General features: G+C 41.4%; 10 non-coding genes across 10 annotated transcripts; all 10 read left to right on the forward strand.

Annotated features, from left to right (window-relative positions):
- The first annotated feature begins 808 nt into the window (after nucleotides 1–808).
- Nucleotides 809–882, forward strand: TRNAN-GUU (transfer RNA asparagine (anticodon GUU)). Its single transcript has one exon. It is a non-coding gene; the product is annotated as a tRNA-Asn (tRNA).
- A 1,470-nt stretch (nucleotides 883–2,352) lies between these two features.
- On the forward strand, nucleotides 2,353–2,426 carry TRNAN-GUU (transfer RNA asparagine (anticodon GUU)). The gene has a single exon. It is a non-coding gene; the product is annotated as a tRNA-Asn (tRNA).
- Nucleotides 2,427–5,440: 3,014 nt separating this feature from the next.
- TRNAN-GUU (transfer RNA asparagine (anticodon GUU)) lies at nucleotides 5,441–5,514 on the forward strand. Its single transcript has one exon. It is a non-coding gene; the product is annotated as a tRNA-Asn (tRNA).
- A 1,470-nt stretch (nucleotides 5,515–6,984) lies between these two features.
- On the forward strand, nucleotides 6,985–7,058 carry TRNAN-GUU (transfer RNA asparagine (anticodon GUU)). The gene has a single exon. It is a non-coding gene; the product is annotated as a tRNA-Asn (tRNA).
- A 3,014-nt stretch (nucleotides 7,059–10,072) lies between these two features.
- Nucleotides 10,073–10,146, forward strand: TRNAN-GUU (transfer RNA asparagine (anticodon GUU)). Its single transcript has one exon. It is a non-coding gene; the product is annotated as a tRNA-Asn (tRNA).
- Nucleotides 10,147–11,616: 1,470 nt separating this feature from the next.
- TRNAN-GUU (transfer RNA asparagine (anticodon GUU)) lies at nucleotides 11,617–11,690 on the forward strand. The gene has a single exon. It is a non-coding gene; the product is annotated as a tRNA-Asn (tRNA).
- A 4,558-nt stretch (nucleotides 11,691–16,248) lies between these two features.
- TRNAN-GUU (transfer RNA asparagine (anticodon GUU)) lies at nucleotides 16,249–16,322 on the forward strand. Its single transcript has one exon. It is a non-coding gene; the product is annotated as a tRNA-Asn (tRNA).
- A 1,470-nt stretch (nucleotides 16,323–17,792) lies between these two features.
- On the forward strand, nucleotides 17,793–17,866 carry TRNAN-GUU (transfer RNA asparagine (anticodon GUU)). The gene has a single exon. It is a non-coding gene; the product is annotated as a tRNA-Asn (tRNA).
- Nucleotides 17,867–20,880: 3,014 nt separating this feature from the next.
- Nucleotides 20,881–20,954, forward strand: TRNAN-GUU (transfer RNA asparagine (anticodon GUU)). Its single transcript has one exon. It is a non-coding gene; the product is annotated as a tRNA-Asn (tRNA).
- A 1,470-nt stretch (nucleotides 20,955–22,424) lies between these two features.
- Nucleotides 22,425–22,498, forward strand: TRNAN-GUU (transfer RNA asparagine (anticodon GUU)). The gene has a single exon. It is a non-coding gene; the product is annotated as a tRNA-Asn (tRNA).
- The last annotated feature ends 1,175 nt before the right edge of the window (nucleotides 22,499–23,673 follow it).

The following is a 23,673-nucleotide window of genomic DNA, read 5'->3' on the forward strand; positions in this document are numbered from 1 at the left end:
GTTAACAGTCCAAATACAAGCAATCGACTTTAATGCCTCACTGCATCAAGCTTAGCAACGTTTGATGGGCACGGAAAGTTTGGTGATCAACTCCACTCTGGGATGATTCATTTTTAACATGGAATGGGCAAAGCATGCGCTAACCAAACAGAAAAAAAAGGAAAGAAAAACAGCAGCAAAGAGTAAAATTAGCTTTAATGTTTCTGCAACAACACATTACATTCAAACGGAGGCTACAGATTGTATAGAAGAAAACAAATAACAACCCCAAAGACATTCATTAAACATGTTAAGTGAGGACGTAAAGGAGATCTCTATAGAAATGTTTGGAAATCTGTTACGTCACACAGACATGTTGACAGAGTGGTCAGAAAGTGCAATTTTTCTTGAAATTAACAGGCAAGCTATCATCGATTGACTTAAAACCAATAAAACCTCAGATGTGGATGGTAACATAACGAAAGCAGTGAAAACCCATGGAAAAGTGAATTTCTCTTAAGGTTTGGGGATTTGATTGCCAACGGAATTACAAATTTGAACAAAAACAAATTGCTTAGCAGAGGATGGTTTCGATCCATCGACCTCTGGGTTATGGGCCCAGCACGCTTCCGCTGCGCCACTCTGCTGCTGTCACACCTTTCTCTGTGCATTTTGAAAGGGAGAAGCTGGCTCCACCTACATTTGCATGCAGATAAAGAACCATAGCTGCATTTGAAAGCAGAGGATGCCGTAACCTCTGAAAAAGCATTTAGACATTGTGAGAGCAAAATCTTGTTAGTCCACGTAGCTCTCTCGCCTCACGTGCTTAGTCTCTGTGGCGCAATTGGTTAGCGCGTTCGGCTGTTAACCGAAAGGTTGGTGGTTCAAGCCCACCCAGGGACGTTTTGAGACACTTGAGTTTTTTTAACCGAGAAGCAAAAAAGGAGCACAAAATAGTTACCTTTCAAACGCAAATATGGTGACTGCAAATTGATTAACATAGGTGGAGACCCTTCACAAAACCATGTTTAAAAGGAAGGGTGACGTCATATCTATGACGGTGCTTTCCAATTGAAACTTCATCAAAAGCACGTAAAACATCATCAGAAGTGAACAGGAAGTTCATTCTTCATTCCGTTGTCAATCGATTGGCCAGAAAATTGGGCTCGATCAAAGGGAACCTGAACAGGGGACTGCTCCTATTCATCGTCATTCATTGGGAAAGTGTCTGCAATTTCAAACACATTGCATTTCTCATATCAGCATGTGATGAGCGCCCGAAGCGTGCTGTTGAAACCCCACTCCGGGACCATTCCTTTTTCAATGCAGGAGGGGCAAAGCATTTGCTAACCAATAAGCAAAAAAATATGAAAATCCTCATCTTTCCCACAAAAACATCAAAAACAACAGCAAAAACATTGAAGACGGCTGGCTGCAAACGGAATAGAGAAATATCATACAAGCATGTTAAAAGCGTTGGAAGACAATTTTTTAAGGAAAGTGTTTTGAAACTTGAAGACACGCACGGACGTGCCAGATGATCAGAAAGTGCCATTTCACTCGGAGTTAACAGTCCAAATACAAGCAATCGACTTTAATGCCTCACTGCATCAAGCTTAGCAACGTTTGATGGGCACGGAAAGTTTGGTGATCAACTCCACTCTGGGATGATTCATTTTTAACATGGAATGGGCAAAGCATGCGCTAACCAAACAGAAAAAAAAGGAAAGAAAAACAGCAGCAAAGAGTAAAATTAGCTTTAATGTTTCTGCAACAACACATTACATTCAAACGGAGGCTACAGATTGTATAGAAGAAAACAAATAACAACCCCAAAGACATTCATTAAACATGTTAAGTGAGGACGTAAAGGAGATCTCTATAGAAATGTTTGGAAATCTGTTACGTCACACAGACATGTTGACAGAGTGGTCAGAAAGTGCAATTTTTCTTGAAATTAACAGGCAAGCTATCATCGATTGACTTAAAACCAATAAAACCTCAGATGTGGATGGTAACATAACGAAAGCAGTGAAAACCCATGGAAAAGTGAATTTCTCTTAAGGTTTGGGGATTTGATTGCCAACGGAATTACAAATTTGAACAAAAACAAATTGCTTAGCAGAGGATGGTTTCGATCCATCGACCTCTGGGTTATGGGCCCAGCACGCTTCCGCTGCGCCACTCTGCTGCTGTCACACCTTTCTCTGTGCATTTTGAAAGGGAGAAGCTGGCTCCACCTACATTTGCATGCAGATAAAGAACCATAGCTGCATTTGAAAGCAGAGGATGCCGTAACCTCTGAAAAAGCATTTAGACATTGTGAGAGCAAAATCTTGTTAGTCCACGTAGCTCTCTCGCCTCACGTGCTTAGTCTCTGTGGCGCAATTGGTTAGCGCGTTCGGCTGTTAACCGAAAGGTTGGTGGTTCAAGCCCACCCAGGGACGTTTTGAGACAATTGAGTTTTTTTAACCGAGAAGCAAAAAAGGAGCACAAAATAGTTACCTTTCAAACGCAAATACGGTGACTGCAAATTGATTAACATAGGTGGAGACCCTTCACAAAACCATGTTTAAAAGGAAGGGTGACGTCATATCTATGACGGTGCTTTCCAATTGAAACTTCATCAAAAGCACGTAAAACATCATCAGAAGTGAACAGGAAGTTCATTCTTCATTCCGTTGTCAACCGATTGGCCAGAAAATTGGGCTCGATCAAAGGGAAACTGAACAGGGGACTGCTTCTATCCATCGTCATTCATTGGGAAAGTGTCTGCAATTTCAAACACATTGCATTTCTCATATCAGCATGTGATGAGCGCCCGAAGCGTGCTGTTGAAACCCCACTCCGGGACCATTCCTTTTTCAATGCAGGAGGGGCAAAGCATTTGCTAACCAATAAGCAAAAAAATATGCAAATCCTCATCTTTCCCACAAAAACATCAAAAACAACAGCAAAAACATTGAAGACGGCTGGCTGCAAACGGAATAGAGAAATATCATACAAGCATGTTAAAAGCGTTGGAAGACAATTTTTTAAGGAAAGTGTTTTGAAACTTGAAGACACGCACGGACGTGCCAGATGATCAGAAAGTGCCATTTCACTCGGAGTTAACAGTCCAAATACAAGCAATCGACTTTAATGCCTCACTGCATCAAGCTTAGCAACGTTTGATGGGCACGGAAAGTTTGGTGATCAACTCCACTCTGGGATGATTCATTTTTAACATGGAATGGGCAAAGCATGCGCTAACCAAACAGAAAAAAAAGGAAAGAAAAACAGCAGCAAAGAGTAAAATTAGCTTTAATGTTTCTGCAACAACACATTACATTCAAACGGAGGCTACAGATTGTATAGAAGAAAACAAATAACAACCCCAAAGACATTCATTAAACATGTTAAGTGAGGACGTAAAGGAGATCTCTATAGAAATGTTTGGAAATCTGTTACGTCACACAGACATGTTGACAGAGTGGTCAGAAAGTGCAATTTTTCTTGAAATTAACAGGCAAGCTATCATCGATTGACTTAAAACCAATAAAACCTCAGATGTGGATGGTAACATAACGAAAGCAGTGAAAACCCATGGAAAAGTGAATTTCTCTTAAGGTTTGGGGATTTGATTGCCAACGGAATTACAAATTTGAACAAAAACAAATTGCTTAGCAGAGGATGGTTTCGATCCATCGACCTCTGGGTTATGGGCCCAGCACGCTTCCGCTGCGCCACTCTGCTGCTGTCACACCTTTCTCTGCGCATTTTGAAAGGGAGAAGCTGGCTCCACCTACATTTGCATGCAGATAAAGAACCATAGCTGCATTTGAAAGCAGAGGATGCCGTAACCTCTGAAAAAGCATTTAGACATTGTGAGAGCAAAATCTTGTTAGTCCACGTAGCTCTCTCGCATCACGTGCTTAGTCTCTGTGGCGCAATTGGTTAGCACGTTTGGCTGTTAACCGAAAGGTTGGTGGTTCAAGCCCACCCAGGGACGATTTGAGACACTTGAGTTTTTTTAACCGAGAAGCAAAAAAGGAGCACAAAATAGTTACCTTTCAAACGCAAATACGGTGACTGCAAATTGATTAACATAGGTGGAGACCCTTCACAAAACCATGTTTAAAAGGAAGGGTGACGTCATATCTATGACGTTGCTTTCCAATTGAAACTTCATCAAAAGCACGTAAAACATCATCAGAAGTGAACAGGAAGTTCATTCTTCATTCCGTTGTCAACCGATTGGCCAGAAAATTGGGCTCGATCAGAGGGAACCTGAACAGGGGACTGCTCCTATCCATCGTCATTCATTGGGAAAGTGTCTGCAATTTCAAACACATTGCATTTCTCATATCAGCATGTGATGAGCGCCCGCAGCGTGCTGTTGAAACCCCACTCCGGGACCATTCCTTTTTCAATGCAGGAGGGGCAAAGCATTTGCTAACCAATAAGCAAAAAAATATGAAAATCCTCATCTTTCCCACAAAAACATCAAAAACAACAGCAAAAACATTGAAGACGGCTGGCTGCAAACGGAATAGAGAAATATCATACAAGCATGTTAAAAGCGTTGGAAGACAATTTTTTAAGGAAAGTGTTTTGAAACTTGAAGACACGCACGGACGTGCCAGATGATCAGAAAGTGCCATTTCACTCGGAGTTAACAGTCCAAATACAAGCAATCGACTTTAATGCCTCACTGCATCAAGCTTAGCAACGTTTGATGGGCACGGAAAGTTTGGTGATCAACTCCACTCTGGGATGATTCATTTTTAACATGGAATGGGCAAAGCATGCGCTAACCAAACAGAAAAAAAAGGAAAGAAAAACAGCAGCAAAGAGTAAAATTAGCTTTAATGTTTCTGCAACAACACATTACATTCAAACGGAGGCTACAGATTGTATAGAAGAAAACAAATAACAACCCCAAAGACATTCATTAAACATGTTAAGTGAGGACGTAAAGGAGATCTCTATAGAAATGTTTGGAAATCTGTTACGTCACACAGACATGTTGACAGAGTGGTCAGAAAGTGCAATTTTTCTTGAAATTAACAGGCAAGCTATCATCGATTGACTTAAAACCAATAAAACCTCAGATGTGGATGGTAACATAACGAAAGCAGTGAAAACCCATGGAAAAGTGAATTTCTCTTAAGGTTTGGGGATTTGATTGCCAACGGAATTACAAATTTGAACAAAAACTAATTGCTTAGCAGAGGATGGTTTCGATCCATCGACCTCTGGGTTATGGGCCCAGCACGCTTCCGCTGCGCCACTCTGCTGCTGTCACACCTTTCTCTGTGCATTTTGAAAGGGAGAAGCTGGCTCCACCTACATTTGCATGCAGATAAAGAACCATAGCTGCATTTGAAAGCAGAGGATGCCGTAACCTCTGAAAAAGCATTTAGACATTGTGAGAGCAAAATCTTGTTAGTCCACGTAGCTCTCTCGCCTCGCGTGCTTAGTCTCTGTGGCGCAATTGGTTAGCGCGTTCGGCTGTTAACCGAAAGGTTGGTGGTTCAAGCCCACCCAGGGACGATTTGAGACACTTGAGTTTTTTTAACCGAGAAGCAAAAAAGGAGCACAAAATAGTTACCTTTCAAACGCAAATACGGTGACTGCAAATTGATTAACATAGGTGGAGACCCTTCACAAAACCATGTTTAAAAGGAAGGTTCACGTCATATCTATGACGGTGCTTTCCAATTGAAACTTCATCAAAAGCACGTAAAACATCATCAGAAGTGAACAGGAAGTTCATTCTTCATTCCGTTGTCAACCGATTGGCCAGAAAATTGGGCTCGATCAAAGGGAAACTGAACAGGGGACTGCTCCTATCCATCGTCATTCATTGGGAAAGTGTCTGCAATTTCAAACACATTGCATTTCTCATATCAGCATGTGATGAGCGCCCGAAGCGTGCTGTTGAAACCCCACTCCGGGACCATTCCTTTTTCAATGCAGGAGGGGCAAAGCATTTGCTAACCAATAAGCAAAAAAATATGCAAATCCTCATCTTTCCCACAAAAACATCAAAAACAACAGCAAAAACATTGAAGACGGCTGGCTGCAAACGGAATAGAGAAATATCATACAAGCATGTTAAAAGCGTTGGAAGACAATTTTTTAAGGAAAGTGTTTTGAAACTTGAAGACACGCACGGACGTGCCAGATGATCAGAAAGTGCCATTTCACTCGGAGTTAACAGTCCAAATACAAGCAATCGACTTTAATGCCTCACTGCATCAAGCTTAGCAACGTTTGATGGGCACGGAAAGTTTGGTGATCAACTCCACTCTGGGATGATTCATTTTTAACATGGAATGGGCAAAGCATGCGCTAACCAAACAGAAAAAAAAGGAAAGAAAAACAGCAGCAAAGAGTAAAATTAGCTTTAATGTTTCTGCAACAACACATTACATTCAAACGGAGGCTACAGATTGTATAGAAGAAAACAAATAACAACCCCAAAGACATTCATTAAACATGTTAAGTGAGGACGTAAAGGAGATCTCTATAGAAATGTTTGGAAATCTGTTACGTCACACAGACATGTTGACAGAGTGGTCAGAAAGTGCAATTTTTCTTGAAATTAACAGGCAAGCTATCATCGATTGACTTAAAACCAATAAAACCTCAGATGTGGATGGTAACATAATGAAAGCAGTGAAAACCCATGGAAAAGTGAATTTCTCTTAAGGTTTGGGGATTTGATTGCCAACGGAATTACAAATTTGAACAAAAACAAATTGCTTAGCAGAGGATGGTTTCGATCCATCGACCTCTGGGTTATGGGCCCAGCACGCTTCCGCTGCGCCACTCTGCTGCTGTCACACCTTTCTCTGTGCATTTTGAAAGGGAGAAGCTGGCTCCACCTACATTTGCATGCAGATAAAGAACCATAGCTGCATTTGAAAGCAGAGGATGCCGTAACCTCTGAAAAAGCATTTAGACATTGTGAGAGCAAAATCTTGTTAGTCCACGTAGCTCTCTCGCCTCGCGTGCTTAGTCTCTGTGGCGCAATTGGTTAGCGCGTTCGGCTGTTAACCGAAAGGTTGGTGGTTCAAGCCCACCCAGGGACGATTTGAGACACTTGAGTTTTTTTAACCGAGAAGCAAAAAAGGAGCACAAAATAGTTACCTTTCAAACGCAAATACGGTGACTGCAAATTGATTAACATAGGTGGAGACCCTTCACAAAACCATGTTTAAAAGGAAGGTTCACATCATATCTATGACGTTGCTTTCCAATTGAAACTTCATCAAAAGCACGTAAAACATCATCAGAAGTGAACAGGAAGTTCATTCTTCATTCCGTTGTCAACCGATTGGCCCGAAAATTGGGCTCGATCAAAGGGAACCTGAACAGGGGACTGCTCCTATTCATCGTCATTCATTGGGAAAGTGTCTGCAATTTCAAACACATTGCATTTCTCATATCAGCATGTGATGAGCGCCCGAAGCGTGCTGTTGAAACCCCACTCCGGGACCATTCCTTTTTCAATGCAGGAGGGGCAAAGCATTTGCTAACCAATAAGCAAAAAAATATGCAAATCCTCATCTTTCCCACAAAAACATCAAAAACAACAGCAAAAACATTGAAGACGGCTGGCTGCAAACGGAATAGAGAAATATCATACAAGCATGTTAAAAGCGTTGGAAGACAATTTTTTAAGGAAAGTGTTTTGAAACTTGAAGACACGCACGGACGTGCCAGATGATCAGAAAGTGCCATTTCACTCGGAGTTAACAGTCCAAATACAAGCAATCGACTTTAATGCCTCACTGCATCAAGCTTAGCAACGTTTGATGGGCACGGAAAGTTTGGTGATCAACTCCACTCTGGGATGATTCATTTTTAACATGGAATGGGCAAAGCATGCGCTAACCAAACAGAAAAAAAAGGAAAGAAAAACAGCAGCAAAGAGTAAAATTAGCTTTAATGTTTCTGCAACAACACATTACATTCAAACGGAGGCTACAGATTGTATAGAAGAAAACAAATAACAACCCCAAAGACATCCATTAAACATGTTAAGTGAGGACGTAAAGGAGATCTCTATAGAAATGTTTGGAAATCTGTTACGTCACACAGACATGTTGACAGAGTGGTCAGAAAGTGCAATTTTTCTTGAAATTAACAGGCAAGCTATCATCGATTGACTTAAAACCAATAAAACCTCAGATGTGGATGGTAACATAACGAAAGCAGTGAAAACCCATGGAAAAGTGAATTTCTCTTAAGGTTTGGGGATTTGATTGCCAACGGAATTACAAATTTGAACAAAAACAAATTGCTTAGCAGAGGATGGTTTCGATCCATCGACCTCTGGGTTATGGGCCCAGCACGCTTCCGCTGCGCCACTCTGCTGCTGTCACACCTTTCTCTGCGCATTTTGAAAGGGAGAAGCTGGCTCCACCTACATTTGCATGCAGATAAAGAACCATAGCTGCATTTGAAAGCAGAGGATGCCGTAACCTCTGAAAAAGCATTTAGACATTGTGAGAGCAAAATCTTGTTAGTCCACGTAGCTCTCTCGCATCACGTGCTTAGTCTCTGTGGCGCAATTGGTTAGCACGTTCGGCTGTTAACCGAAAGGTTGGTGGTTCAAGCCCACCCAGGGACGATTTGAGACACTTGAGTTTTTTTAACCGAGAAGCAAAAAAGGAGCACAAAATAGTTACCTTTCAAACGCAAATACGGTGACTGCAAATTGATTAACATAGGTGGAGACCCTTCACAAAACCATGTTTAAAAGGAAGGGTGACGTCATATCTATGACGTTGCTTTCCAATTGAAACTTCATCAAAAGCACGTAAAACATCATCAGAAGTGAACAGGAAGTTCATTCTTCATTCCGTTGTCAACCGATTGGCCAGAAAATTGGGCTCGATCAGAGGGAACCTGAACAGGGGACTGCTCCTATCCATCGTCATTCATTGGGAAAGTGTCTGCAATTTCAAACACATTGCATTTCTCATATCAGCATGTGATGAGCGCCCGCAGCGTGCTGTTGAAACCCCACTCCGGGACCATTCCTTTTTCAATGCAGGAGGGGCAAAGCATTTGCTAACCAATAAGCAAAAAAATATGAAAATCCTCATCTTTCCCACAAAAACATCAAAAACAACAGCAAAAACATTGAAGACGGCTGGCTGCAAACGGAATAGAGAAATATCATACAAGCATGTTAAAAGCGTTGGAAGACAATTTTTTAAGGAAAGTGTTTTGAAACTTGAAGACACGCACGGACGTGCCAGATGATCAGAAAGTGCCATTTCACTCGGAGTTAACAGTCCAAATACAAGCAATCGACTTTAATGCCTCACTGCATCAAGCTTAGCAACGTTTGATGGGCACGGAAAGTTTGGTGATCAACTCCACTCTGGGATGATTCATTTTTAACATGGAATGGGCAAAGCATGCGCTAACCAAACAGAAAAAAAAGGAAAGAAAAACAGCAGCAAAGAGTAAAATTAGCTTTAATGTTTCTGCAACAACACATTACATTCAAACGGAGGCTACAGATTGTATAGAAGAAAACAAATAACAACCCCAAAGACATTCATTAAACATGTTAAGTGAGGACGTAAAGGAGATCTCTATAGAAATGTTTGGAAATCTGTTACGTCACACAGACATGTTGACAGAGTGGTCAGAAAGTGCAATTTTTCTTGAAATTAACAGGCAAGCTATCATCGATTGACTTAAAACCAATAAAACCTCAGATGTGGATGGTAACATAACGAAAGCAGTGAAAACCCATGGAAAAGTGAATTTCTCTTAAGGTTTGGGGATTTGATTGCCAACGGAATTACAAATTTGAACAAAAACTAATTGCTTAGCAGAGGATGGTTTCGATCCATCGACCTCTGGGTTATGGGCCCAGCACGCTTCCGCTGCGCCACTCTGCTGCTGTCACACCTTTCTCTGTGCATTTTGAAAGGGAGAAGCTGGCTCCACCTACATTTGCATGCAGATAAAGAACCATAGCTGCATTTGAAAGCAGAGGATGCCGTAACCTCTGAAAAAGCATTTAGACATTGTGAGAGCAAAATCTTGTTAGTCCACGTAGCTCTCTCGCCTCGCGTGCTTAGTCTCTGTGGCGCAATTGGTTAGCGCGTTCGGCTGTTAACCGAAAGGTTGGTGGTTCAAGCCCACCCAGGGACGATTTGAGACACTTGAGTTTTTTTAACCGAGAAGCAAAAAAGGAGCACAAAATAGTTACCTTTCAAACGCAAATACGGTGACTGCAAATTGATTAACATAGGTGGAGACCCTTCACAAAACCATGTTTAAAAGGAAGGTTCACGTCATATCTATGACGGTGCTTTCCAATTGAAACTTCATCAAAAGCACGTAAAACATCATCAGAAGTGAACAGGAAGTTCATTCTTCATTCCGTTGTCAACCGATTGGCCAGAAAATTGGGCTCGATCAAAGGGAAACTGAACAGGGGACTGCTCCTATCCATCGTCATTCATTGGGAAAGTGTCTGCAATTTCAAACACATTGCATTTCTCATATCAGCATGTGATGAGCGCCCGAAGCGTGCTGTTGAAACCCCACTCCGGGACCATTCCTTTTTCAATGCAGGAGGGGCAAAGCATTTGCTAACCAATAAGCAAAAAAATATGCAAATCCTCATCTTTCCCACAAAAACATCAAAAACAACAGCAAAAACATTGAAGACGGCTGGCTGCAAACGGAATAGAGAAATATCATACAAGCATGTTAAAAGCGTTGGAAGACAATTTTTTAAGGAAAGTGTTTTGAAACTTGAAGACACGCACGGACGTGCCAGATGATCAGAAAGTGCCATTTCACTCGGAGTTAACAGTCCAAATACAAGCAATCGACTTTAATGCCTCACTGCATCAAGCTTAGCAACGTTTGATGGGCACGGAAAGTTTGGTGATCAACTCCACTCTGGGATGATTCATTTTTAACATGGAATGGGCAAAGCATGCGCTAACCAAACAGAAAAAAAAGGAAAGAAAAACAGCAGCAAAGAGTAAAATTAGCTTTAATGTTTCTGCAACAACACATTACATTCAAACGGAGGCTACAGATTGTATAGAAGAAAACAAATAACAACCCCAAAGACATTCATTAAACATGTTAAGTGAGGACGTAAAGGAGATCTCTATAGAAATGTTTGGAAATCTGTTACGTCACACAGACATGTTGACAGAGTGGTCAGAAAGTGCAATTTTTCTTGAAATTAACAGGCAAGCTATCATCGATTGACTTAAAACCAATAAAACCTCAGATGTGGATGGTAACATAACGAAAGCAGTGAAAACCCATGGAAAAGTGAATTTCTCTTAAGGTTTGGGGATTTGATTGCCAACGGAATTACAAATTTGAACAAAAACAAATTGCTTAGCAGAGGATGGTTTCGATCCATCGACCTCTGGGTTATGGGCCCAGCACGCTTCCGCTGCGCCACTCTGCTGCTGTCACACCTTTCTCTGTGCATTTTGAAAGGGAGAAGCTGGCTCCACCTACATTTGCATGCAGATAAAGAACCATAGCTGCATTTGAAAGCAGAGGATGCCGTAACCTCTGAAAAAGCATTTAGACATTGTGAGAGCAAAATCTTGTTAGTCCACGTAGCTCTCTCGCCTCGCGTGCTTAGTCTCTGTGGCGCAATTGGTTAGCGCGTTCGGCTGTTAACCGAAAGGTTGGTGGTTCAAGCCCACCCAGGGACGATTTGAGACACTTGAGTTTTTTTAACCGAGAAGCAAAAAAGGAGCACAAAATAGTTACCTTTCAAACGCAAATACGGTGACTGCAAATTGATTAACATAGGTGGAGACCCTTCACAAAACCATGTTTAAAAGGAAGGTTCACATCATATCTATGACGTTGCTTTCCAATTGAAACTTCATCAAAAGCACGTAAAACATCATCAGAAGTGAACAGGAAGTTCATTCTTCATTCCGTTGTCAACCGATTGGCCCGAAAATTGGGCTCGATCAAAGGGAACCTGAACAGGGGACTGCTCCTATTCATCGTCATTCATTGGGAAAGTGTCTGCAATTTCAAACACATTGCATTTCTCATATCAGCATGTGATGAGCGCCCGAAGCGTGCTGTTGAAACCCCACTCCGGGACCATTCCTTTTTCAATGCAGGAGGGGCAAAGCATTTGCTAACCAATAAGCAAAAAAATATGCAAATCCTCATCTTTCCCACAAAAACATCAAAAACAACAGCAAAAACATTGAAGACGGCTGGCTGCAAACGGAATAGAGAAATATCATACAAGCATGTTAAAAGCGTTGGAAGACAATTTTTTAAGGAAAGTGTTTTGAAACTTGAAGACACGCACGGACGTGCCAGATGATCAGAAAGTGCCATTTCACTCGGAGTTAACAGTCCAAATACAAGCAATCGACTTTAATGCCTCACTGCATCAAGCTTAGCAACGTTTGATGGGCACGGAAAGTTTGGTGATCAACTCCACTCTGGGATGATTCATTTTTAACATGGAATGGGCAAAGCATGCGCTAACCAAACAGAAAAAAAAGGAAAGAAAAACAGCAGCAAAGAGTAAAATTAGCTTTAATGTTTCTGCAACAACACATTACATTCAAACGGAGGCTACAGATTGTATAGAAGAAAACAAATAACAACCCCAAAGACATTCATTAAACATGTTAAGTGAGGACGTAAAGGAGATCTCTATAGAAATGTTTGGAAATCTGTTACGTCACACAGACATGTTGACAGAGTGGTCAGAAAGTGCAATTTTTCTTGAAATTAACAGGCAAGCTATCATCGATTGACTTAAAACCAATAAAACCTCAGATGTGGATGGTAACATAACGAAAGCAGTGAAAACCCATGGAAAAGTGAATTTCTCTTAAGGTTTGGGGATTTGATTGCCAACGGAATTACAAATTTGAACAAAAACAAATTGCTTAGCAGAGGATGGTTTCGATCCATCGACCTCTGGGTTATGGGCCCAGCACGCTTCCGCTGCGCCACTCTGCTGCTGTCACACCTTTCTCTGTGCATTTTGAAAGGGAGAAGCTGGCTCCACCTACATTTGCATGCAGATAAAGAACCATAGCTGCATTTGAAAGCAGAGGATGCCGTAACCTCTGAAAAAGCATTTAGACATTGTGAGAGCAAAATCTTGTTAGTCCACGTAGCTCTCTCGCCTCACGTGCTTAGTCTCTGTGGCGCAATTGGTTAGCGCGTTCGGCTGTTAACCGAAAGGTTGGTGGTTCAAGCCCACCCAGGGATGTTTTGAGACAATTGAGTTTTTTTAACCGAGAAGCAAAAAAGGAGCACAAAATAGTTACCTTTCAAACGCAAATACGGTGACTGCAAATTGATTAACATAGGTGGAGACCCTTCACAAAACCATGTTTAAAAGGAAGGGTGACGTCATATCTATGACGGTGCTTTCCAATTGAAACTTCATCAAAAGCACGTAAAACATCATCAGAAGTGAACAGGAAGTTCATTCTTCATTCCGTTGTCAACCGATTGGCCAGAAAATTGGGCTCGATCAAAGGGAAACTGAACAGGGGACTGCTCCTATCCATCGTCATTCATTGGGAAAGTGTCTGCAATTTCAAACACATTGCATTTCTCATATCAGCATGTGATGAGCGCCCGAAGCGTGCTGTTGAAACCCCACTCCGGGACCATTCCTTTTTCAATGCAGGAGGGGCAAAGCATTTGCTAACCAATAAGCAAAAAAATATGCAAATCCTCATCTTTCCCACAAAAACATCAAAAACAACAGCAAAAACATTGAAGACGGCTGGCTGCAAACGGAATAGAGAAATATCATACAAGCATGTTAAAAGCGTTGGAAGACAATTTTTTAAGGAAAGTGTTTTGAAACTTGAAGACACGCACGGACGTGCCAGATGATCAGAAAGTGCCATTTCACTCGGAGTTAACAGTCCAAATACAAGCAATCGACTTTAATGCCTCACTGCATCAAGCTTAGCAACGTTTGATGGGCACGGAAAGTTTGGTGATCAACTCCACTCTGGGATGATTCATTTTTAACATGGAATGGGCAAAGCATGCGCTAACCAAACAGAAAAAAAAGGAAAGAAAAACAGCAGCAAAGAGTAAAATTAGCTTTAATGTTTCTGCAACAACACATTACATTCAAACGGAGGCTACAGATTGTATAGAAGAAAACAAATAACAACCCCAAAGACATTCATTAAACATGTTAAGTGAGGACGTAAAGGAGATCTCTATAGAAATGTTTGGAAATCTGTTACGTCACACAGACATGTTGACAGAGTGGTCAGAAAGTGCAATTTTTCTTGAAATTAACAGGCAAGCTATCATCGATTGACTTAAAACCAATAAAACCTCAGATGTGGATGGTAACATAACGAAAGCAGTGAAAACCCATGGAAAAGTGAATTTCTCTTAAGGTTTGGGGATTTGATTGCCAACGGAATTACAAATTTGAACAAAAACAAATTGCTTAGCAGAGGATGGTTTCGATCCATCGACCTCTGGGTTATGGGCCCAGCACGCTTCCGCTGCGCCACTCTGCTGCTGTCACACCTTTCTCTGCGCATTTTGAAAGGGAGAAGCTGGCTCCACCTACATTTGCATGCAGATAAAGAACCATAGCTGCATTTGAAAGCAGAGGATGCCGTAACCTCTGAAAAAGCATTTAGACATTGTGAGAGCAAAATCTTGTTAGTCCACGTAGCTCTCTCGCATCACGTGCTTAGTCTCTGTGGCGCAATTGGTTAGCACGTTCGGCTGTTAACCGAAAGGTTGGTGGTTCAAGCCCACCCAGGGACGATTTGAGACACTTGAGTTTTTTTAACCGAGAAGCAAAAAAGGAGCACAAAATAGTTACCTTTCAAACGCAAATACGGTGACTGCAAATTGATTAACATAGGTGGAGACCCTTCACAAAACCATGTTTAAAAGGAAGGGTGACGTCATATCTATGACGTTGCTTTCCAATTGAAACTTCATCAAAAGCACGTAAAACATCATCAGAAGTGAACAGGAAGTTCATTCTTCATTCCGTTGTCAACCGATTGGCCAGAAAATTGGGCTCGATCAGAGGGAACCTGAACAGGGGACTGCTCCTATCCATCGTCATTCATTGGGAAAGTGTCTGCAATTTCAAACACATTGCATTTCTCATATCAGCATGTGATGAGCGCCCGCAGCGTGCTGTTGAAACCCCACTCTGGGACCATTCCTTTTTCAATGCAGGAGGGGCAAAGCATTTGCTAACCAATAAGCAAAAAAATATGCAAATCCTCATCTTTCCCACAAAAACATCAAAAACAACAGCAAAAACATTGAAGACGGCTGGCTGCAAACGGAATAGAGAAATATCATACAAGCATGTTAAAAGCGTTGGAAGACAATTTTTTAAGGAAAGTGTTTTGAAACTTGAAGACACGCACGGACGTGCCAGATGATCAGAAAGTGCCATTTCACTCGGAGTTAACAGTCCAAATACAAGCAATCGACTTTAATGCCTCACTGCATCAAGCTTAGCAACGTTTGATGGGCACGGAAAGTTTGGTGATCAACTCCACTCTGGGATGATTCATTTTTAACATGGAATGGGCAAAGCATGCGCTAACCAAACAGAAAAAAAAGGAAAGAAAAACAGCAGCAAAGAGTAAAATTAGCTTTAATGTTTCTGCAACAACACATTACATTCAAACGGAGGCTACAGATTGTATAGAAGAAAACAAATAACAACCCCAAAGACATTCATTAAACATGTTAAGTGAGGACGTAAAGGAGATCTCTATAGAAATGTTTGGAAATCTGTTACGTCACACAGACATGTTGACAGAGTGGTCAGAAAGTGCAATTTTTCTTGAAATTAACAGGCAAGCTATCATCGATTGACTTAAAACCAATAAAACCTCAGATGTGGATGGTAACATAACGAAAGCAGTGAAAACCCATGGAAAAGTGAATTTCTCTTAAGGTTTGGGGATTTGATTGCCAACGGAATTACAAATTTGAACAAAAACAAATTGCTTAGCAGAGGATGGTTTCGATCCATCGACCTCTGGGTTATGGGCCCAGCACGCTTCCGCTGCGCCACTCTTCTGCTGTCACACCTTTCTCTGTGCATTTTGAAAGGGAGAAGCTGGCTCCACCTACATTTGCATGCAGATAAAGAACCATAGCTGCATTTGAAAGCAGAGGATGCCGTAACCTCTGAAAAAGCATTTAGACATTGTGAGAGCAAAATCTTGTTAGTCCACGTAGCTCTCTCGCCTCGCGTGCTTAGTCTCTGTGGCGCAATTGGTTAGCGCGTTCGGCTGTTAACCGAAAGGTTGGTGGTTCAAGCCCACCCAGGGACGATTTGAGACACTTGAGTTTTTTTAACCGAGAAGCAAAAAAGGAGCACAAAATAGTTACCTTTCAAACGCAAATACGGTGACTGCAAATTGATTAACATAGGTGGAGACCCTTCACAAAACCATGTTTAAAAGGAAGGTTCACATCATATCTATGACGTTGCTTTCCAATTGAAACTTCATCAAAAGCACGTAAAACATCATCAGAAGTGAACAGGAAGTTCATTCTTCATTCCGTTGTCAACCGATTGGCCCGAAAATTGGGCTCGATCAAAGGGAACCTGAACAGGGGACTGCTCCTATTCATCGTCATTCATTGGGAAAGTGTCTGCAATTTCAAACACATTGCATTTCTCATATCAGCATGTGATGAGCGCCCGAAGCGTGCTGTTGAAACCCCACTCCGGGACCATTCCTTTTTCAATGCAGGAGGGGCAAAGCATTTGCTAACCAATAAGCAAAAAAATATGCAAATCCTCATCTTTCCCACAAAAACATCAAAAACAACAGCAAAAACATTGAAGACGGCTGGCTGCAAACGGAATAGAGAAATATCATACAAGCATGTTAAAAGCGTTGGAAGACAATTTTTTAAGGAAAGTGTTTTGAAACTTGAAGACACGCACGGACGTGCCAGATGATCAGAAAGTGCCATTTCACTCGGAGTTAACAGTCCAAATACAAGCAATCGACTTTAATGCCTCACTGCATCAAGCTTAGCAACGTTTGATGGGCACGGAAAGTTTGGTGATCAACTCCACTCTGGGATGATTCATTTTTAACATGGAATGGGCAAAGCATGCGCTAACCAAACAGAAAAAAAAGGAAAGAAAAACAGCAGCAAAGAGTAAAATTAGCTTTAATGTTTCTGCAACAACACATTACATTCAAACGGAGGCTACAGATTGTATAGAAGAAAACAAATAACAACCCCAAACACATTCATTAAACATGTTAAGTGAGGACGTAAAGGAGATCTCTATAGAAATGTTTGGAAATCTGTTACGTCACACAGACATGTTGACAGAGTGGTCAGAAAGTGCAATTTTTCTTGAAATTAACAGGCAAGCTATCATCGATTGACTTAAAACCAATAAAACCTCAGATGTGGATGGTAACATAACGAAAGCAGTGAAAACCCATGGAAAAGTGAATTTCTCTTAAGGTTTGGGGATTTGATTGCCAACGGAATTACAAATTTGAACAAAAACAAATTGCTTAGCAGAGGATGGTTTCGATCCATCGACCTCTGGGTTATGGGCCCAGCACGCTTCCGCTGCGCCACTCTGCTGCTGTCACACCTTTCTCTGTGCATTTTGAAAGGGAGAAGCTGGCTCCACCTACATTTGCATGCAGATAAAGAACCATAGCTGCATTTGAAAGCAGAGGATGCCGTAACCTCTGAAAAAGCATTTAGACATTGTGAGAGCAAAATCTTGTTAGTCCACGTAGCTCTCTCGCCTCACGTGCTTAGTCTCTGTGGCGCAATTGGTTAGCGCGTTCGGCTGTTAACCGAAAGGTTGGTGGTTCAAGCCCACCCAGGGACGTTTTGAGACAATTGAGTTTTTTTAACCGAGAAGCAAAAAAGGAGCACAAAATAGTTACCTTTCAAACGCAAATACGGTGACTGCAAATTGATTAACATAGGTGGAGACCCTTCACAAAACCATGTTTAAAAGGAAGGGTGACGTCATATCTATGACGGTGCTTTCCAATTGAAACTTCATCAAAAGCACGTAAAACATCATCAGAAGTGAACAGGAAGTTCATTCTTCATTCCGTTGTCAACCGATTGGCCAGAAAATTGGGCTCGATCAAAGGGAAACTGAACAGGGGACTGCTCCTATCCATCGTCATTCATTGGGAAAGTGTCTGCAATTTCAAACACATTGCATTTCTCATATCAGCATGTGATGAGCGCCCGAAGCGTGCTGTTGAAACCCCACTCCGGGACCATTCCTTTTTCAATGCAGGAGGGGCAAAGCATTTGCTAACCAATAAGCAAAAAAATATGCAAATCCTCATCTTTCCCACAAAAACATCAAAAACAACAGCAAAAACATTGAAGACGGCTGGCTGCAAACGGAATAGAGAAATATCATACAAGCATGTTAAAAGCGTTGGAAGACAATTTTTTAAGGAAAGTGTTTTGAAACTTGAAGACACGCACGGACGTGCCAGATGATCAGAAAGTGCCATTTCACTCGGAGTTAACAGTCCAAATACAAGCAATCGACTTTAATGCCTCACTGCATCAAGCTTAGCAACGTTTGATGGGCACGGAAAGTTTGGTGATCAACTCCACTCTGGGATGATTCATTTTTAACATGGAATGGGCAAAGCATGCGCTAACCAAACAGAAAAAAAAGGAAAGAAAAACAGCAGCAAAGAGTAAAATTAGCTTTAATGTTTCTGCAACAACACATTACATTCAAACGGAGGCTACAGATTGTATAGAAGAAAACAAATAACAACCCCAAAGACATTCATTAAACATGTTAAGTGAGGACGTAAAGGAGATCTCTATAGAAATGTTTGGAAATCTGTTACGTCACACAGACATGTTGACAGAGTGGTCAGAAAGTGCAATTTTTCTTGAAATTAACAGGCAAGCTATCATCGATTGACTTAAAACCAATAAAACCTCAGATGTGGATGGTAACATAACGAAAGCAGTGAAAACCCATGGAAAAGTGAATTTCTCTTAAGGTTTGGGGATTTGATTGCCAACGGAATTACAAATTTGAACAAAAACAAATTGCTTAGCAGAGGATGGTTTCGATCCATCGACCTCTGGGTTATGGGCCCAGCACGCTTCCGCTGCGCCACTCTGCTGCTGTCACACCTTTCTCTGCGCATTTTGAAAGGGAGAAGCTGGCTCCACCTACATTTGCATGCAGATAAAGAACCATAGCTGCATTTGAAAGCAGAGGATGCCGTAACCTCTGAAAAAGCATTTAGACATTGTGAGAGCAAAATCTTGTTAGTCCACGTAGCTCTCTCGCATCACGTGCTTAGTCTCTGTGGCGCAATTGGTTAGCACGTTCGGCTGTTAACCGAAAGGTTGGTGGTTCAAGCCCACCCAGGGACGATTTGAGACACTTGAGTTTTTTTAACCGAGAAGCAAAAAAGGAGCACAAAATAGTTACCTTTCAAACGCAAATACGGTGACTGCAAATTGATTAACATAGGTGGAGACCCTTCACAAAACCATGTTTAAAAGGAAGGGTGACGTCATATCTATGACGTTGCTTTCCAATTGAAACTTCATCAAAAGCACGTAAAACATCATCAGAAGTGAACAGGAAGTTCATTCTTCATTCCGTTGTCAACCGATTGGCCAGAAAATTGGGCTCGATCAGAGGGAACCTGAACAGGGGACTGCTCCTATCCATCGTCATTCATTGGGAAAGTGTCTGCAATTTCAAACACATTGCATTTCTCATATCAGCATGTGATGAGCGCCCGCAGCGTGCTGTTGAAACCCCACTCTGGGACCATTCCTTTTTCAATGCAGGAGGGGCAAAGCATTTGCTAACCAATAAGCAAAAAAATATGCAAATCCTCATCTTTCCCACAAAAACATCAAAAACAACAGCAAAAACATTGAAGACGGCTGGCTGCAAACGGAATAGAGAAATATCATACAAGCATGTTAAAAGCGTTGGAAGACAATTTTTTAAGGAAAGTGTTTTGAAACTTGAAGACACGCACGGACGTGCCAGATGATCAGAAAGTGCCATTTCACTCGGAGTTAACAGTCCAAATACAAGCAATCGACTTTAATGCCTCACTGCATCAAGCTTAGCAACGTTTGATGGGCACGGAAAGTTTGGTGATCAACTCCACTCTGGGATGATTCATTTTTAACATGGAATGGGCAAAGCATGCGCTAACCAAACAGAAAAAAAAGGAAAGAAAAACAGCAGCAAAGAGTAAAATTAGCTTTAATGTTTCTGCAACAACACATTACATTCAAACGGAGGCTACAGATTGTATAGAAGAAAACAAATAACAACCCCAAAGACATTCATTAAACATGTTAAGTGAGGACGTAAAGGAGATCTCTATAGAAATGTTTGGAAATCTGTTACGTCACACAGACATGTTGACAGAGTGGTCAGAAAGTGCAATTTTTCTTGAAATTAACAGGCAAGCTATCATCGATTGACTTAAAACCAATAAAACCTCAGATGTGGATGGTAACATAACGAAAGCAGTGAAAACCCATGGAAAAGTGAATTTCTCTTAAGGTTTGGGGATTTGATTGCCAACGGAATTACAAATTTGAACAAAAACAAATTGCTTAGCAGAGGATGGTTTCGATCCATCGACCTCTGGGTTATGGGCCCAGCACGCTTCCGCTGCGCCACTCTGCTGCTGTCACACCTTTCTCTGTGCATTTTGAAAGGGAGAAGCTGGCTCCACCTACATTTGCATGCAGATAAAGAACCATAGCTGCATTTGAAAGCAGAGGATGCCGTAACCTCTGAAAAAGCATTTAGACATTGTGAGAGCAAAATCTTGTTAGTCCACGTAGCTCTCTCGCCTCGCGTGCTTAGTCTCTGTGGCGCAATTGGTTAGCGCGTTCGGCTGTTAACCGAAAGGTTGGTGGTTCAAGCCCACCCAGGGACGATTTGAGACACTTGAGTTTTTTTAACCGAGAAGCAAAAAAGGAGCACAAAATAGTTACCTTTCAAACGCAAATACGGTGACTGCAAATTGATTAACATAGGTGGAGACCCTTCACAAAACCATGTTTAAAAGGAAGGTTCACATCATATCTATGACGTTGCTTTCCAATTGAAACTTCATCAAAAGCACGTAAAACATCATCAGAAGTGAACAGGAAGTTCATTCTTCATTCCGTTGTCAACCGATTGGCCCGAAAATTGGGCTCGATCAAAGGGAACCTGAACAGGGGACTGCTCCTATTCATCGTCATTCATTGGGAAAGTGTCTGCAATTTCAAACACATTGCATTTCTCATATCAGCATGTGATGAGCGCCCGAAGCGTGCTGTTGAAACCCCACTCCGGGACCATTCCTTTTTCAATGCAGGAGGGGCAAAGCATTTGCTAACCAATAAGCAAAAAAATATGCAAATCCTCATCTTTCCCACAAAAACATCAAAAACAACAGCAAAAACATTGAAGACGGCTGGCTGCAAACGGAATAGAGAAATATCATACAAGCATGTTAAAAGCGTTGGAAGACAATTTTTTAAGGAAAGTGTTTTGAAACTTGAAGACACGCACGGACGTGCCAGATGATCAGAAAGTGCCATTTCACTCGGAGTTAACAGTCCAAATACAAGCAATCGACTTTAATGCCTCACTGCATCAAGCTTAGCAACGTTTGATGGGCACGGAAAGTTTGGTGATCAACTCCACTCTGGGATGATTCATTTTTAACATGGAATGGGCAAAGCATGCGCTAACCAAACAGAAAAAAAAGGAAAGAAAAACAGCAGCAAAGAGTAAAATTAGCTTTAATGTTTCTGCAACAACACATTACATTCAAACGGAGGCTACAGATTGTATAGAAGAAAACAAATAACAACCCCAAAGACATTCATTAAACATGTTAAGTGAGGACGTAAAGGAGATCTCTATAGAAATGTTTGGAAATCTGTTACGTCACACAGACATGTTGACAGAGTGGTCAGAAAGTGCAATTTTTCTTGAAATTAACAGGCAAGCTATCATCGATTGACTTAAAACCAATAAAACCTCAGATGTGGATGGTAACATAACGAAAGCAGTGAAAACCCATGGAAAAGTGAATTTCTCTTAAGGTTTGGGGATTTGATTGCCAACGGAATTACAAATTTGAACAAAAACAAATTGCTTAGCAGAGGATGGTTTCGATCCATCGACCTCTGGGTTATGGGCCCAGCACGCTTCCGCTGCGCCACTCTGCTGCTGTCACACCTTTCTCTGTGCATTTTGAAAGGGAGAAGCTGGCTCCACCTACATTTGCATGCAGATAAAGAACCATAGCTGCATTTGAAAGCAGAGGATGCCGTAACCTCTGAAAAAGCATTTAGACATTGTGAGAGCAAAATCTTGTTAGTCCACGTAGCTCTCTCGCCTCACGTGCTTAGTCTCTGTGGCGCAATTGGTTAGCGCGTTCGGCTGTTAACCGAAAGGTTGGTGGTTCAAGCCCACCCAGGGACGTTTTGAGACAATTGAGTTTTTTTAACCGAGAAGCAAAAAAGGAGCACAAAATAGTTACCTTTCAAACGCAAATACGGTGACTGCAAATTGATTAACATAGGTGGAGACCCTTCACAAAACCATGTTTAAAAGGAAGGGTGACGTCATATCTATGACGGTGCTTTCCAATTGAAACTTCATCAAAAGCACGTAAAACATCATCAGAAGTGAACAGGAAGTTCATTCTTCATTCCGTTGTCAACCGATTGGCCAGAAAATTGGGCTCGATCAAAGGGAAACTGAACAGGGGACTGCTCCTATCCATCGTCATTCATTGGGAAAGTGTCTGCAATTTCAAACACATTGCATTTCTCATATCAGCATGTGATGAGCGCCCGAAGCGTGCTGTTGAAACCCCACTCCGGGACCATTCCTTTTTCAATGCAGGAGGGGCAAAGCATTTGCTAACCAATAAGCAAAAAAATATGCAAATCCTCATCTTTCCCACAAAAACATCAAAAACAACAGCAAAAACATTGAAGACGGCTGGCTGCAAACGGAATAGAGAAATATCATACAAGCATGTTAAAAGCGTTGGAAGACAATTTTTTAAGGAAAGTGTTTTGAAACTTGAAGACACGCACGGACGTGCCAGATGATCAGAAAGTGCCATTTCACTCGGAGTTAACAGTCCAAATACAAGCAATCGACTTTAATGCCTCACTGCATCAAGCTTAGCAACGTTTGATGGGCACGGAAAGTTTGGTGATCAACTCCACTCTGGGATGATTCATTTTTAACATGGAATGGGCAAAGCATGCGCTAACCAAACAGAAAAAAAAGGAAAGAAAAACAGCAGCAAAGAGTAAAATTAGCTTTAATGTTTCTGCAACAACACATTACATTCAAACGGAGGCTACAGATTGTATAGAAGAAAACAAATAACAACCCCAAAGACATTCATTAAACATGTTAAGTGAGGACGTAAAGGAGATCTCTATAGAAATGTTTGGAAATCTGTTACGTCACACAGACATGTTGACAGAGTGGTCAGAAAGTGCAATTTTTCTTGAAATTAACAGGCAAGCTATCATCGATTGACTTAAAACCAATAAAACCTCAGATGTGGATGGTAACATAACGAAAGCAATGAAAACCCATGGAAAAGTGAATTTCTCTTAAGGTTTGGGGATTTG

This window comes from Pelobates fuscus, chromosome 2, assembly GCF_036172605.1.
Source record: "Pelobates fuscus isolate aPelFus1 chromosome 2, aPelFus1.pri, whole genome shotgun sequence".
In the NCBI taxonomy this organism is placed as follows: domain Eukaryota; kingdom Metazoa; phylum Chordata; class Amphibia; order Anura; family Pelobatidae; genus Pelobates; species Pelobates fuscus.